Source organism: Anabrus simplex, chromosome 12, assembly GCF_040414725.1.
Source record: "Anabrus simplex isolate iqAnaSimp1 chromosome 12, ASM4041472v1, whole genome shotgun sequence".
Taxonomy (NCBI): domain Eukaryota; kingdom Metazoa; phylum Arthropoda; class Insecta; order Orthoptera; family Tettigoniidae; genus Anabrus; species Anabrus simplex.
Window position 1 is genome coordinate 40232153 of NC_090276.1, and position 13799 is coordinate 40245951.

Genomic DNA, 13799 nt, shown 5'->3' on the forward strand with positions numbered 1-13799 from the left:
GGGTCTGCCTTACAAGGGCTGCATTCGGCTAGTAATAGCCACACGAAATTAAATTAATTAACATGGTGATACTTTTATCTAAACTATATTCTACAATTTTATCTAATCTCCTATACTATTGATATAAAAAAATCGAAGGATTTTTCTAAAAACTAAATAACCTTTTGTTAATATGATGGAACAACACACGACAAACTAAAGTGACAAAATAAATGAAGCAAACCACGCACAAGCATAATATTATAGAACTTCGCCTTACAATTTCCCCTATTTTTAGGACTTCATACAATTCGGTTACAAACTCACGCAATGGCAAACTGAAGTCAAGGCCATTATTTTTCTGAATGGCACTGTTAAAGATACTACAAAGCCTGTTTACCGGCGAGTTATCATGGACACACGTCCGGGTTTTTTCATTTAAAAATGTTTTGTTATTTCTGGAATTGAAGCGAGGTACATGGAAATTTAGGAGAGACAGGAATTCAGGATTATTAGTAGCATAGTTTACAACTTTAAAAAGAGATTTTACTGCATCCTTCTGTATGCGAATTTCTAAACTCTCCTCTCCGAATTTAAAACGGTATCACTATAGGGTACCATAAAGGGGTTGGCAGCCAGGTTTTTTATATTGTAAGTGTTTTAAAAATCTTTTGTTGTTGTAATTTTTCAATCTGATAGACATATGATCGACACCTAGGGCTCCAAACGATGCTGGCATATTCTACTTTTGGTCTTACTATGGTATTGAACTGAGAATGCAAGTTTGTGTGTTTTATATTCCTGATAATGAATCCGAGGGTCTTGTACGACTCAGGTACCACTTTCAGTATGCGGGAATTGAAAGTAAGCTCGTGGTCGAATAAAACCCCGAGGTCTTTCATCTCGCAAACCGATCGTAAATCACTATCGCCTAGCATGAAAGTGTAGTGGTCGGGAATTTTCCTTCTGTTGAACGACATCGGTACACATTTTTCTACATTTAAGTACAGTTTATTTTCAGTCGCCCACTCGAATACACTTTTCAAGTCTAGTTGAAGCTCTTTACGGTCGTTTATGTTTTCAATGGCTTTGAACACTTTGAAATCGTTGGCGTATAGCAGACAGGTGGAATATTTCATATGTTCAGGCAAAATTAATATTTAGGAACTTAAATTCCAGAGCCTATCTTGATAATGTTCTACTTTTTCTCCACTCCAGAATATTATTTCTAAATATTTGGGTGTGACTTAATAGAATCTGCTGATGTCTTTTAAGAACGAAACACGTCATTCTTTATTTAATAGTGTGTATTTTCATTCTTTGTTTAACAGCGTGTATTTTTATTCTTTGTTTAACAGCGTGTATTTTTATTCTTTGTTTAACAGCGTGTATTTTTATTCTTTGTTTAAGAGTGTGTATTTTTATTCTTTGTTTAAGAGTGTGTATTTTTATTCTTTGTTTAAGAGTGTGTATTTTTATTCTTTGTTAAACAGCGTGTACTTTTATTCTTTGTTTAATAACGTGTTTTTTTACAGGTATGTTGTAGTATAACATTAATATTTAACCTGCGTGTTCGATAGACTGAACAGCTTTTAGATTACATTCTAGAGGTAAGATACAGTCTTTAATGGTTCCACTTCTTGTTGTTGTCCAATCCATGCCCCGTTTTTCTACGGCATCGGGTATGGAGTGAGATGAATCTTCGTTGCAAATTTTTACGATCGGAAACCCTTCTTGAAGTCAACCTCATCAGAAGAAATAATTCAGTGGCGTATGCTGGGATCAAAACGTGGGCTACCACTAGACTTAGGTTACGCCTTTCATGGGTTGGTTTAGTGAACGTCAAGCCTTAAGCGTTTTGAGCTGCAGCCAACAGCCAATGGAGAAGCCTGCTGTATTGTCAAGGCTGCTTCACAAGCTACTGCCCTGTCCTCTGCTAGTGCCAATGCTCAACCTCTGATCAGTGGAGATAGTAGCCTAGGGTTTAGCAAATTAAAGTCCGACTTTGTGGCTAAGTGGATAGAATGCTTGCCTTTGGTACGATGCCTCAATTTTCAGAATCAGCCCCCTCATACTTTTACAGTAATTCCCCTGGCTTGGGGACTGGGTGTTTATGACGTCTACATCATTTATTTTTTCCTCATTTGGTCACCACCAAGCCTATAAAGATGCCATGCATTATTATTATTATTATTATTATTATTATTATTATTATTATTAATTATTAAATACAAATGTTGAATTTTACAGTGGTCGTACCCATCGCTCAGTGGTTAGTTAGCTTCCTCGGGAGATCAGTGGTGGTGACCGACCCATGATCACGGGTTCGATTCGAACCAAGAAAAAAGAACACTAAACCTGAAAGACTGCATTTCATTTTAGCAGATCTTTTTTTTTTTTTTGCTAGGGGCTTTACGTCGCACCGACACAGATAGGTCTTATGGCGACGATCGGATAGGAAAGGTCTAGGAGTTGGAAGGAAGCGGCCGTGGCCTTAATTAAGGTACAGCCCCAGCATTTGCCTGGTGTGAAAATGGGAAACCACGGAAAACCATTTTCAGGGCTGCCGATAGTGGGATTCGAACCTACTATCTCCCGGATGCAAGCTCACAGCCGCGCGCCTCTACACGCACGGCCAACTCGCCCGGTTTTAGCAGATCTACCAATAACAAGAAAACTATATTGCTCCTATAACAGCAGCCCTGCAGTGTCTTTCTACAAGGATGTAGAAGTAAAAGGGAGTGAAATAAGTCAGAAGTATGAGGTGAGGAAGTATATAGGATGAGTAACGCATGGTTGATAGCGGTGGCGGTCTGACGGACCGAAGCCTAGCACACCTATCCCCCCGGTCCCTGCTCCTATACGATATACGAATACAGCAGCAAGTCGCGCGGGGCGAGTCAATGGGAGAGGGACGAGAGTCTAGACTGCAGTATCACTCTCCGATGCCTTGCTCTCAGAAATACGTGCGAAGTTTCTTCTCACTTCTTTCAAGTTTCGTAAATGGAACAATGTGTCAGATGCTTACATTATAATGTGTTATACAGTAGACTTCCATCATTCTCGATTGAGGTTTAGGCTTCACTGATAGCCTTGATAGCACTCAGTATACGCCACTGAATTAATTAGATGAAATTAATGTTTGGCGTGGATTTATGATAGTAGGAACGGAGATGTTGTAACGCGCCCCGGCACATAGCCTACTCTTGTCTAATAGCATCAAGGGGTCTACTCAACGCTTAACGTCGCCATCCGACAGACGAATCACCATCAACATCATGAACACTGCAGAGAGACTTGAAATTGAATTCATTCTAATCTAGTGATAGGAAATTTTATACTAGCATCCAGTAGCGGCGATTGGGGATTAGAAGTGGGGGGGGGGGGGTGGCAAAGAAATATACACACAACAGAAAGTAGCCGGGTTGGGTTATATAGCGGGTGGGGGTGGGGGGTTATATATATCAAAACTGAACAAAAAAGCTACAAAATGGTAAGTTTTTGATGCTCTTTGAGCGAATTTCAACGGCAATAACATTTTTTTGAGATTTTGATTCAATACTATACTTTCACCAAAGAAACAATATCACACACGTATTACAATTAAACAGAGGTATGGTGTGATTATAAAATTTTAAAAATCATTTAGTATTTGACTACACTCTAAGAAACTAACAGACAATATTAAAGAGACTGTCAGACTGACGAATGCACGCGGCGAGCAGGTGAATCATACCTGTGTCCACGACCTTGGCAAAATACTATCTGCGCACTTTTTAGCGATATATTTACACCCTAGTGCTGAAGCGGTCGACCTCGGCAATCTTCGAGATTCGTACTGGCAATCTTTGAAACACAAACTACGAATCGCTTATGCATCGCTGTGCGACGTCTGGCGTACACTTTACGTACTAGTACTGTTGTTATTTACACAGCAAAGCCAAACCATAGAAATCACTCTAGGAATAAGATTCGCATCAAGAAATGTTATATAATGTGTGTGTGACACAGTTGTTGGCTAAAAAATAACAAAGGTTTAGAAAATTCATATCATATCGATCGATCATAATTATTATCGATTCAATTCAGATTTCATTTCCATTCAGTTGGTAGTACTAACGGAACCGGAAGTGCTCCCTCCTTACTCCTCAAACCCGTACACAAATATATCGCTAAAAAGTGCGCAGATAGTATATACCACTGTTACCCTTCCTCATAGCATTTGCGAAGTCTCCACTACTTGCTGTGGCGCTATACAAATCGGTTAGCCGCGACGAACGACATTTTATGCGTATTTTCGATAATAATTCTGTTAATAATTAAAAATTTGCACAAATGGTTTTTTTAAAAATAATTTCTAGTTTCAGCCAGCTAAAATGGAATAAAATTGTAATGTTTTCTCTACAAAGTTGGGGGGAAACTGCCCCCCCTCGTCCCCCTTAGTCGCCGCTAATGCCAGTATCTCTCCTACCCTGTCGGCCAACGTTCTGGCAGTGATTTGTTTTTGCACGAACGGGACTCGAACCGGCTGACCACGGTGTCAGACCTTAACAATCATGGCTACAAGCGGGGTTTTAATGGTTCAACTTATTGGTACGTACTTACAGTAAGCTAACTCGTACGTTGAAATTTACCGTGATGAAGTAGACACGTGCTAAACAGATATTATAAACAGAAATCCTTTACTGGTTCTTACCTTATAGGAGCGGTCTGTTCTGTGTGTTCTCTCACAGTTCACTGATAGTGCTTCACACTCTGGGAGCAGATCACACTCGTCTACACTTCCTTACGTAACGCGTTCGCTCGCAGATGTCCGATCACCATGACATTGCAATTTCTAGTCCACCTTGAAGCGTGTTATCCACTGTTACAGAGTCCATCTCCGTCACGTTCACGCTATTAGCTGTCGTACTCAGAGACCCGGGTTCTATTCTCGATACTGCCAGACATTTAAGATTTGCAGGAGAACTGGTACGTGGTCAAATCGGAACATAAACTAGTGTTACCAACGTGGCGACTTTGTCGCTGAATAATAATAATAATAATAATAATAATAATAATAATAATAATAATAATAATAATAATAATAATAATAATAATACAAACCTCCGTGGCTCAGGCGGCAGCGCGCCGGCCTCTCACTGCTGGGTTCTGTGGTTCAAATCCCGGTCACTCCATGCGAGACTTGTGCTGGACAAAGCGGAGTTTGGACAAGTTTTTCTCCGGATACTTCGGTTTTCCCTTTCATCTTTCATTACAACACTCTCCAATATCATTTCATTTCATCTGTCGGTCATTAGTCATTCTCCCAGACGAGTGCGACAGGATTCGGCAGCCGGCACAGTTCCTATCTTCGCCGCTAGATGGAGCTTCATTTCCTCACCCAGTTGAAACTGAAAACAGGCTGTGGATTACAATAATAATAATAATAATAATAATAATAATAATAATAATAATAATAATAATAGTAATAATAATAATAATAATAATAATAATACCGAGCTCGATAGCTGCAGTCGCTTAAGTGCGGCCAGTATCCAGTATTCGGGAGATAGTGGGTTTGAACCCCATTGTTGGCAGCCCTGAAGATGGTTTGCCGTGGTTTCCCATGGTCACACCAGGTAAATGCTGGGGCTGTAGCTTTATTAAGGCCACGGCTGCTTCCTTCCCATTCCTCGCCCTTTCCTATCCCATCGTCGCCATAAGAACTATCTGTGTCGGTGCAACGTAAAGTAACTTAATAATAATAATAATGTTAGTGGCTTTGAGATTAGAAATAGTGGAACGAAAGATTCTCAGAAAGATATTGGGACCACGAAGAATAGAAGACAGTCAATTTAGAAGACAAGCGAACCAAAGAACTGTATACCAAGATAGAGAAAATCACGGTCATCATACGAAAGAGGAGTGTGTTGTTCGGACAGCCTGAGAATGGACGAGGAGAGGTTAACACTGCAAATAATAGTTTCTTGTGAACAAGAGAACCAAAGTACACTGAATCCAGGAGGCATAAAGGAATCTAGAAGAAATCGGAATACAGGAACCAGAGATATTCACCAGAAAGATTTTTAAATGTAATAAATCAGGCTTGCGCAGGTTAGAACTAGAATAGAACTAGGCCCGGAACAAAATCCTCATGGACAGAAGTGCAAACAAGTTTGAAAAGTAAGAGAATGAAAGAATATTGGACAAGAAGAAAGATCGGAAGAAAGAAAGCTCATACGAATTAACGGGGTCCTCAGATGACCAGAACGAAAAGGAGAAAGTTATTGGTTTCACGTCCCACTAACTACTTTTACAGTTTTCGGAAATGCCGAGGTGCCGGAATTTAGTCCCGCAGGAGTTCTATGAAATGGCGTATGGCTTTTAGTGCCGGGAGTGCAGGTCTTTCGATTTGACACCCGTAGTCGACCTGCGCGTAGTGATGAGGATGAAATGATGATGAAGACAACACATACACCCAGCCCCAGCGCCAGCGAAATTAACCAATGATGGTTAAAATTCCCTACCCAGCCGGGAATCGAACTCGGGACCGCTGTGACGAAAGGCCAGCACGCTAACCATTTAGCCGTGGAGGCAGACACGTGTCAGTAAATCTACCGACTCGAGGCTGATGTATTTGAGCACCTTCAAATAGGCTACCACCGGACTGAGCCAGGATCGAACCTGCCAAGTTGTGGTCAGAAGACCAGCGCCTTACCGTCTGCGCCATCAGCATGGCCTAGCGACTTATAATTGAATCAGTCATTTAAGAAAGGGCACATGTCCACAAATGTAACTTTTCAGGAAGAGCAAAAAACTTATTTAAAAGCCAGTCTTGCTATTTACGTTAAATATACGTGTTTTGGCTGTTAATGTTGATGGTTGTGGCTAGGTTACTTGATAAAATACGGAGTAAAGATGAAGGACTTTATGGAAATAGGCAGATAAAAAAATGGACATATGCCCTTTCTGTAACGATGGCTGAATTAAAATCAGTTTTGCAGCAAAAACACATTGTCTACTCAGATAATTTGGACACACTGTGTCATTGTTCTGCAATAATAATAATTTGAATGATGACAGTCAATCAAATCATTTTCAATTATACGCAAAAATGGTCACGCAAGTATTTCATCGAAGAAGTCTTTGTACTCCCCCGGAATGGACACTTCTAGACGCTTTAGATCATTCATATTATTCCTGTCAATGGGAATTGGTTCTTTGTTGCCTAGTTTGTTAGGAAGCTAAACATTGCTGTCTACCTTCAAATAGAAGGTGCGTTCAATAAGGCTGATGATAAACTGTTTTGTTTGAAGGGTTCCTGGATTTTTGGCAGAGTAAAGGAAGTGCATGAATGATTCTGGCTGGAAACAAATTTTCTATTTGGTAGGTACTCCCTCCTTTCAGATACATCTGACAGTCCTCCCCTCTTATATAGTTTCAACTACCATTCAGTAAAGTTCCTATACACCTTTCATATGCGTTTTACAGCCACCAGAACACTCAGAAACTGCATTAACTGTTGCCATAATCGTGGTAATCGAAGTTGGTAAACAAATGAAGGTGTATTCAGCTGATTGACCAACGGGCAGGCAGATGTTCCTTCTTATAAGCAACAAAATCATTCAATAAGGGGCACTTCTCCAGGGATATGTGCCCTTTCATAAATGACTTCCAAACCACACACAAATCAGCTTTGAATACAAGCATGTTACTGGTTCGATAAATGTCGTTCCTTTTGTCGAAAGGTGCACCATGACGAGAAGAATGCTAATCTGCATTTTTTTTTAAATTTGACAATTTGGACATGTGCCTTTTCTTATGACTGATTCAATTGTCGAAAACGACTAAATTTAAGCTTTAGCGATTCGTGACAAAACTGGTGATTTCTACCCATTCGTGCAACGTAATCTTGAAATTTGAACATTTTTATCAAATATTTTCTCTAACGGAATGACCAATATTATTTTTAGTGTATTCACCTTTTGTAACTAGCACTATTTATTTATTTTATTTATTATTTATTTTATTTATTTATTTATTTATTTATTTATTTATTTATTTATTTATTTATTTATTTATTTATTTATTTATTTATTTATTTATTTATTTATTGTACAAGTTAAGCCGGCACGACTTGATTAAGTAAAGCATGATGAAAAACAACGAATAATTTACAAAGCAGAATAAATATAAAAGGTCAAGATAAAACACAAAGTGAAAATCGAGAGAGATATGTGCAATACAGAAAATAAGAAAGAAAACAAAATAAATACAAAAACACAGAAAGGATGCAAAATATAAGTAAATGCATAAATTAACAAATGAAAATGTGGACTAAACTAGGATGTCCAGTTGCTGCAGCCACTGAAGAGTCGTTGTTGAAGCTGTTAGAACAGGGCCTTTCAGAGTGCATGCACTGTGCACGGTGCAAAAGACGACTTCGCTTGGTTGACTATAGTGCAGACCCCCACTCCTCGTTTTGGAGCAATAGCGCTGTCTCTCTCTTTCCCCACGCTTGTCTCGCTCGATCCGCCTGTCTCCCTCTTCCTCACTTGCTTCAAATCCGAGTCGAGCTGAGCCGAGCTTAGCCGAGTAGCCCAGAGACGAAGCGTTGGTCCCAGCCGAGCCGAATGGGAACGATGCACTGTGCACAGGAACTCTGCGCCTCAATTTGCATGCGTGAGATTTTGGGCGTTTGAGAGGCCCTGTGTTAGAAGATCGTCGACAGTTCCACGGAAGGCTCTATGTGAGCATCTGAAAATAATGTGTCGCATTATCTGGAATTCTCCGCCAGTCACAGCTTGGAGAAGGGCGAAGGCCCCAAGAAATTCATCGCAGAGCTACTTCTTCCATGCTCAGTTCGCACTCCGCGGTAGATGAAATTCGGGGCGGGAGTTGCGAGGGTCAAAGATCGTTCTCCAATAATCGGGGGTCTTAGCAGTCCATACTTCATTCAAGGTTCGCAGTCCTCAGTAGCTTCCTTTCATCAGTTTAAGAGCCTGCAGCAGGTGAGGGTGTCTGGATTTCAGTCGGGTTGAAGCGATTCTGTGCATGCCTTTTTGGTGAATTGGAAGTGATTTATTAGCCTGTATTTATTTTTCTTTTCTGGACGAGATGGTTCATGCGACGTACACCTGGAGGAACGATGTGGCTAAGGACTGGAAGCCATTGCAGTGGGGTTGTTAGCCAGCACTGTCTTCGACACAGAAACAAAGGAATTTCCCCGATTACAAAGTGGTGGTGTGGTGATCACTGTTTAAAGAGGAAGTAGGTCCACAACTAGACAACCATCCTCTATTTAATCAGGAAGAAAAAAAAATGGAAAGTTCGTCGCCATAAGACCTATCTGTGTCGGTGCGACGTAAAGCCCCTAGCAAAAAAAAAAAAAAAATGGAAGGGATGCGGCACTTCGAAAAATGAAGATATTGGCCAAAGAAAGACAATGGCCACGGAGAGCGTGAAAATTAAAGACTGGCTAGACCTCGATATCTAATAGCGTCGGGGTCGGAAAAGGACAAGAGTTGACCAAGGGAGGTCAGACAGTGTAGGTGAAAGTGAGGAGCCTGGCTCAAGTAAGTGGAAGCAATGCCAGGACTCAGCTAAGAGCCCCGTGGTCGGCAACCCACGTTCCAAAGTTCAGAGCTCCTGGGTCCCCATTCAGTCGCCTCTTACAACAGGTAAGGGACACCGTGGGTGTTATTCTACTTCCCCCACCCACAGGGGGTTCCCCGATTATAAAACTGTCAGGAGTAATATGCAATGCTGCCATTGGTAATCAGGAATTCATGACCTTTGTTTAAGCCAATATAAGTTACCGGTATCTAAAACAGTAAACTTCAGCCTGCAACCAGGCAACAGTATTCGGGAGATAGTAGGTTCAAACCCCACTATCGGCAGCCCTGAAAATTGTCACCCGTGGTTTCTCATTTTCACACCAGGCAAATGCTGGGGCTGTACCTTAATTAAGGCCACGACCGCTTCCTTCCCACTCCTAGCCCTTTCCTGTCCCATCGTCGCCATAAGACCTATCTGTGTCAGTGCGACGTAAAGCAACTAGGAAGAAAAAGCAACCAGGCAATGCCCAGAAGCATTTGTGATTTATGGTTTCTTGTGTGTGTGTGTGTGATGGTGTTCAAAGTTGTTTTTATAGTTTCTTTCTTTTGAGGTGTGATATATTTTAAAAATAATTATCTCAGGTATTATTATTTAGAATAGTAACTTTATTAACGTATTTTTTATCGTCGTTAATTATTTTTTCTACTACACCGGGACATTTTTTACAGGGAAGAAAAATACTGCACAGATTTGCCAGTGCCTAAAAGAAACTATCTGCCGTGGTACTGAAAAGAACGGGAAACCAATCCAAATTATCAGGGATGGCTTAGTATACACGCAATATTAAAAGAAGCGTTTTGACTGGTATGGCTAGAGGAAGGAGCATTGTACGAGCCATTGTACGATTTGTCAACTCCAAGCAATACGAGCCTGCCAGCGGAGTCATCTCCATGGCAACCGCAGAGGGCACGCCCACGTTTCCATGGCAACCATAGCCCGCCCAGGTAGGCAGTAAATGGACCTCCCTCTAAGAACTGTTAGGACGTATATTTCAATATTACTGGTGACTCAAAAGTGGCCCTTTGCAAATACTGTCGTACGCTTGTGCGGTATACGTATACAAAATTGATTAATCCAACACAACAAAAGCTTAGTTTTAAGCCTTCCGCTGAAAATCCATCATGAGTTGCCGAGGGAAGTTTATCACTCTCTGAACACCGTTCATTTCTAACTACAGACCATTTAAGTGAGATGTGTAAGAATGTATTCTCTGATTCCGAAGCAGCCAGTAATTTAGGACAGCACTGAACACAGAAAGTGTTAGGGAGGTGATTTTTTCCCCAGTTAAATGGAGAATTTACAGCTCTCAGAATAAATTAAAATGAAATCATGATGGTAAATTAAGAAAAATTTAGTCCGACTCCATGGCTTAATGGTTAGCCTGTTGCCCTTTGGTCAGAAGGGTCCCGGGTTCGATTCCCGGCAGGTTTGGGAATTTTAACCACCACTGGTTAATTTCGCTGGCACGGGCGCTGGGTGAATGTATTGCCGTCTTCATCATCATTTCATCCTCATCGTGATGCGCTGGTCGCCTAAGGGAATCAAATCAAAAGACCTGCATCTGGCGAACCAAACATGTCCTCGGACACTCCCGGCTTTAAAATCCACATGTCATATTTTTTTTATATTTTCTTTTACAGTTTGCTTTACGTCGCACCGACACAGATAGGTTTAATGGCGACGATGGCAGAGGAAAGGCCTGGGAATGGGAAGGAAGAGGACGTGGCCTTAATTAAGGTACAATCCCAGAATTTGCCTGGTGTGAAAATGGGAAACCACGGAAAACCATCTTGAGGGCTGCCGGCAATGAGGTTCGAACCCACTATCTCCCGAATGCAAGCTCACAGCTGCGCGCCCGAACCGCACGGCCAACTCGCCCGGTGTACGCCATTTCATTTCAAGAAAATTACAAATCGGTTAGTATAGTTAAACAAACAGGAGTGCCAATTTATTTAAATTGATAAGAATTTTAGCGACTTCTGAGATAAAAATACAAACGAATACATATATTGGACATATAAGGCACATTTATTAGAGAAGTCTTGCTCGTGAGCAGTGAGATTTTCTTCCGAAGACGCGGAGCGATAGGTGATTATAATGTCTACAGTAATGAATATTTTTTACATTTCTTCCCGGGTACATCCACTTCCTGTTCAATAACTTCACAATCATGTACAGCTGGTTTTCCTTATTGATTTTTCTCGTGATCTTCTCATCTATACATTTCTCTCTTATTTCCCTTGTCTCTAAACAGCCTTTCATGCGGTACAGATTTCTGCACAGAGTTATGTGGGTGTTTAGGGGTTGTAATAAGGCTATAAAGGAGAGGGCATATAAGTCTCTGGTAAGACCCCAACTAGAGTATGGTTCCAGTGTATGGGACCTTCACGAGAATTACTTGATTCAAGTACTGGAAAAATCCAAAGAACAGCAGCTCGACTTGTTCTGGGCGATTTCGATAAAAGAGTAGTGTTACAACAATGTGGCAAAGTTTGGGCTGGGAAGACTTGGGAGAAAGGAGACGAGCTGCTCGACTAAGTGGTATGTTCCGAGCTGTCAGTGAAGAGATGGCGTGGAATGACATCAGTAGACGAATAAGTTTGAGTGGTACCTTTAAAAGGAGGAAAGATCACAAGATGAAGATAAACTTGAAATTCAAGAGGACAAATTGGGGCAAATATTCGTTTATAGAAAGGGGAGTTAGGGACTGGAATAACTTACCAAGTGAGATGTTCAATAAATTTCCAATTTCTTTGAAATCATTTAAGAAAAGGCTAGGAAAACAACAAATAGGGGGTCTGCCACCTGGGCGACTGCCCTAAAGACACCACTGAAACTTATTCGTCTACTAATGTTATTCCACGCCATCTCTCCGCTGCAGCTCGGAACATACCAATTAGTCGAGCAGCTCTTCTCCTTTCTCAAAAGTCTTCCCGGCCCAAACTTTGCAACATTTTTGTAACGCTACTCTTTTGTCGGAAATCACCCAGAACAAATCGAGCTGCTTTGCTTTGGATTTATTTTCTAGTTCTTGAATCAGGTAATCCTGGTGAGGGTCCCATACACTGGAACCATAGTTTAGTTGAGGTCTTTCCAGAGATTTGTATGCCCTCTCCTTTACATCCTTACTACAACCCCTAAATACTCTCATAACCAAGCGCAGAGATCTTTTGTTGACAATCCATTTATGTGACTACCCCAATGAAGTTCTTTCCTTATATTAGCACCTAGGTACTTACAATGATCCCCAAAAGGAACTTTCACCTTATCAACGCAATAATTAAGACTGAGAGGACTTTTGCTATTTGTGAAACTCACAACCTGACTTTTAACCCCGTTTATCATCATACCATTGCCTACTGTCCATCTCAAACACTATCGAGGTCATTTTGCAGTTGCTTACAATCTTGTAACAACTAGGCTACTTCGTTTTTACAAGTATTATTTACTAGCAAGATACCCGTGCTTCGCTACGGTATTATACTGAAATTTATAATTGAATGCTTATTGTTTTAGATATATAATCCGCCGAAATTCGCGGTCTGACTCGTTTTCTGCGAGAACCCACCAAAATTCCCGATCTGACTCGTTTTCTATTAGATTACGGCATGTTTCCTCCCATTTTTCAATCTTCTTTTCCAGCAATCGATTTCGTACTTCCCGGGCTAGGCTCAGGTATTCCTCCCGGTCAGTTGGGTCCGTAAATCTTTGCCATCTTTTCCTATAATCATTTTTAATATGGATAAAATCCTTCAGGAGATCCGGCGTGGTGTCATATTGGATGCCTAGAAGGCACTGAACCCGCGGCCGGACTGCATTCTTAGTCATTACCCGTCCAGGAGCCGTTTCCAGCGCGGTCCGCACATTTGACGACGGTCCGGAACATTATTATTATTATTATTATTATTATTATTATTATTATTATTATTATTATTATTATTATTATTATTATTATTATTATTATTATGTGTTTCTGGAATGGATGATGACAGGAAAACCGGAGTATCCGGAGAAAAACCTGTCCCGCCTCCGTTTTGTCCAGCACGAATGTCACATGGAGTGAACGGGATTTGAACCACGGAACCCAGCTGTGAGAGGCCGGCGCGCTGCCGAGGATCCTTATAAGTACATTAAGAACAGTAAAATCAATTGGTCTCACCTCCTTCTACACCCCACCGCCGTTAAGTTTATTTGCCGGCACCCCCCCCCCCAAAAAAAAA

The 13799-nt window shown here is 41.0% G+C and overlaps 1 protein-coding gene across 1 annotated transcript in view; it reads right to left on the reverse strand.

Annotated features, from left to right (window-relative positions):
• LOC136884527 (UDP-glycosyltransferase UGT5) overlaps positions 1-4810 on the reverse strand; it is a 29132-nt gene extending 24322 nt beyond the window's left edge. Inside the window, exon 1 of the mRNA XM_067156764.2 lies at positions 4676-4810. The gene's annotated coding sequence lies outside the window, so the exon portion shown is untranslated. The remainder of the gene's footprint in view (positions 1-4675) is intronic.
• Positions 4811-13799: the final 8989 nt, after the last annotated feature.